Source organism: Cebus imitator, unplaced genomic scaffold (genome assembly GCF_001604975.1).
Source record: "Cebus imitator isolate Cc_AM_T3 unplaced genomic scaffold, Cebus_imitator-1.0 Scaffold427, whole genome shotgun sequence".
NCBI lineage: Eukaryota > Metazoa > Chordata > Mammalia > Primates > Cebidae > Cebus > Cebus imitator.
In genome coordinates, this window is record NW_016107742.1 from 1,171,222 (window position 1) to 1,175,944 (window position 4,723).

The following is a 4,723-nucleotide window of genomic DNA, read 5'->3' on the forward strand; positions in this document are numbered from 1 at the left end:
AGTAGAGACGGGGTTTCACCATGTTGACCAGGATGGTCTCGATCTCTTGACCTCATGATCCACCCGCCTCGGCCTCCCAAAGTGCTGGGATTACAGGCTTGAGCCACCGCGCCCGGCCGCAGCAACGTTTTTTTTTGAGACTGAGTCTCACTCTGTCGCCCAGGCTGGAATGCAGTGGAGCAATCTTGGCTCACTGCAACCTCCGCCTCCCGAGTTCAAGTGATTCTCCTGCCTCAGCCTCCTGAGTAGGTGGGATTACAGGCACGTGTCACCACACCTGGCTAATTTTTGTATTTTTAGTAGAGATGGGGTTTCACCATGTTGGTCAGGCTGGTCTCGAACTCCTGACCTGGTGATTCACCCGCCTTGGCCAACCAAAGTGCCAGGATTACAGGTGTGAACCACTGAGCTCGGCCTTGGCTATTCAGCTGGGCGTGGTGGCACAAGCCTGTAATCCCAGCTACTCAGGAGGCTGAGGCAGGAGAATCACTTGAACCCGGAAGGCAGAAGTTGCAGTGAGCAGAGATCGTGCCACTGCACTCCAGGCTGGATGACAAAGCAAGACTGCGTCTCAAAAACAAAACTAAACGAAAACTGTTTTCCAATTTAATACACTCAATTTAGTGAAAAGCAAAAGCCCTTCCCATTTCTCCACTTTGTTGCATCATAATAGCCAGTTTCGAGGAGGCAGTAGGCTTCTAAATTCTTGTTGCAACAAAATCTCTTGGGCCTCTCATTCAGTCCACTGTGCAGATGCTGGTTGCAATAATACAACCTGGGTTCCCTTTGTTGCAGTAATCTCCCAGGCCTTGGTTGCAATTTAATATCCAAGTTCTCCTTACAATAACAGCATCAACCAACTCACAGCTGCCCTTAACAACTAAGCCAAGAGCCGTAGAGGGTCAGTTACACAGGCAGGCATAAGCCTGTTTCCCCTGGGATTCACATCTAACTTAGTGCTTTGCAGATTTTAATGTGCAAGCAAATCACCTGGGAATCTTTTTTTTTTTTTTTTTTTGAGACGGAGTCTTGCTCTGTCGCCAGGCTGGAATGCAGTGGCATGATCTGGGCTCACTGCAGCCTCCGTCCTCCACAGCCTTCGCCCCCTGGGTTCAAACAATTCTCCTGCCTCAGCCTCCCAAGTAGCTGGGACTACAGGCGCATGCCACCACGCCTGCTATTTTTTGTATTTTTAGTAAAGACAAGGTTTCACCATGTTGGTCAGGCTGGTCTTGAACTCCCGACCTCAGGTGATCCGCCCGCCTTGGCCTCCAAAGTGCTTGGATTACAGGCGAGAGCCACCACGCCTGGCCTGACTTAACTAGAATTTCTTTTTTTTTTTTGAGACCGAGTTTCGCTCTTGTTATCCAGGCTGGAGTGCAATGGCTCGATCTTGGCTCACCGCAACCTCTGCCTCCTGAGCTCAGGCAATTCTCCTGCCTCAGCCTCCTGAATAGCTGGGATTACAGGCGTGCGCCACCATGCCCAGCTAATTTTTTGTTTTAGTAGAGACAGGGTTTCACCATGTTGACCAGGATGGTCTCGATCTCTTGATCTCATGATCCACCCGCCTCAGCCTCCCAAAGTGCTGGGATTACAGGCGTGAGCCACCACGCCCGACTAGAATTTCTAAACAAAATTTTCTTCCATTGTGAAAAATGAGAATACAAAACTTCACCTGCTCATTATTATTATTATGATTATTATTATTTTGAGATGGAGTTTCGCTCTTGTTGTCCAGGCTCGAGTGCAATGGCACAATTTCGGCTCACTGCAACCTCCGCCTCCTGGGTTCAAGCGATTCTCCAGCCTCAGCCTCCCAAGTAGCTGGGATTACAGGCATGCGCCCCATGCCCGGCTAACTTTTGTATTTTTAGTAGAGACAGGGTTTCTCCATGTTGGTCAGGCCGATCTTGAACTCCCGACCTGGGGTGATCCGCCTGCCTCAGCCTCCCAAAGTGCTGGGATTACAGGTGTGAGCCACCGTGTCCAGCCCGCTCATTATTAGGTTCAAAGGAAATGTCCTCTTCCTTTCCTTTTACTCCCAACAGATTCGAGGGGCTTGGCCCTCGGCACTGTGTGAACTACTCACCTCACAACTTCTCTGCCCAAGTTACACCCTCTGTAAAATGGAGGAGAGAGGAATGGTTAGATTAGACCAGGAGCTTTGAAAACTGTGCCTCCATTGCCTACTCCCATCCATGCCACCCAAAATACCAGAGCAGCCCTGCTTTTGTGCATTCTATGTGGAGTCAGAGTGGTTGAGAGTATAGCCTGTAGAGATAACAGGGTCTGGGTACTGGCTCCACCACAGACACTTTGTGTGTAACTTTAGGAAAGACACCTAACTGCCCTGAGCCTCAGTTACATGTCCAGAAAACGGGGTTGTGATTAGGATTGAATTAATTAATGCGTTATAGTTCTTGGCTGGGCCAGGTGGCTCACGCCTGTAATTCCAACATTTTGGGGGCCAGGACAGGTGGATCACGAGGTCAAGAGATCAAGACCATCCTGGCCAACATAGTGAAAACCCATCTCTACTAAAAATACAAAAATTAGCTGGGCATGGTGGCGGGCACCTGTAGTACCACCTACTCAGGAGGCTGAGGCAGGAGAATTGCTTGAACCGGAGAGGTGGAGGTTGCAGTGACATGAGATTGGGCCACTGCACTCCAGCCTCACGACAGAGTGAGACTCCATCTCAAAAAAAAAAAAAAAATTTCTTTGGTCTGGGGCAAGGTGGCTCAAGCTTGTAATCCCAGCACTTTGGGAGGCCGAGGTGGGCAGATCACTTGAGGACAGGGGTTCAAGACCAGCCTGGCCAACATGGCAAAACCCCGTCTCTACTAAAAATATAAAACTTAGCTGGGCAAGGTGGCAGGCACCTGTAATTCCAGATATTCAGGAGGCTGAGGTGGGAGAATCACTTGAACCCACAAGACGGAGGTTGTAGTGAGCTGAGATCATGCCACTGCACTCCAGCCTGGATGACAGAGTGGGATTTGGTCTCAATCAATCAATCAATCAACCAATCAATAAAGTTCTTTGCACAGCCGGGCGCAGTGGCTCATGCCTGTAATCCCAGCACTTTGGGAGGCTGAGGTGAGCGGATCACCTGAGGTCGGGAGTTCGAGAACAGCCTGACCAACATGGAGAAACCTCATCTCTAAAAAAAAAAAAGTTCTTTGCACAGAGCCAGTGCTTAGTAAGGCTGGGTGCGGTGGCTGACGCCTGTAATCCTAGCACTTTGGGAGGCTGAGGCGGGTAGATCACCTGAGGGAGTTCGAGACCAGCCTGGCCAACTTGATGAAACCCTGTTTCTACTAAAGTTACAAAAAATTAACTGGGCATGGTGGCAGGCTCCTGTAATCCCAGCTACTCAGGAGACTGAGGCAGGACAATTGCTTGAACCCAGGAGGCGGAGGCTGCAGTGTGCTAAGATCACACCATTGTACTTCAGCCTGGACAACAAGAGCAAAACTCCGTCTCAAAAAAAAAAGTGCTTAATAAAATTGGTTATCACTTTATTTATTTACTTATTTGAGATGGAGTCTTGCTTTGGCACCAAGACTAGAGTGCAGTGGCCCAATCTCAGCTCACTGCAACCTCCGCCTCCCGGGTTCAAGTGATTCTCCTATCTCAGCCTCCCGAGTAGCTGGGATTACAGGCACGCTCTACCACGCCCAGCTAATTTTTGTATTTTTAGTAGAGACAGGGTTTCACCATGTTGGCCAGGCTGGTCTTGAACTCCTGACCTTGTGATCTGCCTGCCTTGGCCTCCTAAAGTGCTGGGATTACAGGCATAAGCCACCATGCCTGGCTGTATTTATTGTTATATTGGATTTTGTGTAATATTTGGTTTGAAAAAAAAATGGATTCCTTCGAAGTGAGCTCCTGAGGTACTGGCATTATGCCCTGACGAAGCTGGCAATGCCACAGTGGGTGAGGGTGGTTAGGATGGGGTTGGGAGTCAGCTTACTTGGGTTTGAATCTCAGCTATACCACTTGCCAACTGTGTGACCAGCAGCAAATTACTCAACCTTTCTGTTTCTCAGTTTTCTCATCTGTAAAAGGGGATGTTGATAAATCAATTAATATATATGATATATGTAAAATGCTTGGAGCAGAGCCTGGCACGTGGTAGGTTCTATTTGTTACCATGTGTTAGCTATTAGCTGTTAGTGTTGTAGTATTAGCTATTTTCCTTTCTTTCTTTCCTTCTTTTTTTTTGATTTGGAGCATCTCTCTGTCACCCAGGCTGGAGTGCAATGGCTCGATCTTGCATCACTGCAACCTCCGCCTCCTGGGTTCAAGCGATTCTCCTGCCTCAAGCCTCCCGAGTAGCTGGGACTGCAGGCACCTGCCACTGCTTCGGGCTAATTTTTGTATTTTTAGTAGAGACAGGGTTTTGCCATGTGGGTCAGGCTGGTCTCAAACTCCTGACCTCACGTGATCCGCCCATCTTGGCCTCCCAAAGCACTGGGATTACAGCTGTGAGCCACAATGCTTGGCTGCTATTTTTCTTTAAAATGCCTATGTTTTTGGCCGGGCGCGGTGGCTCAAGCCTGTAATCCCAGCACGTTGGGAGGCTGAGGCGGGTGGATCACCAGGTCAAGAGATCGAGACCATCCTGGTCAACATGGTGAAACCCCGTCTCTACTAAAAATACAAAAAATTAGCTGGGCATGGTGGCGCGTGCCTGTAATCCCAGCTACTCAGGAGG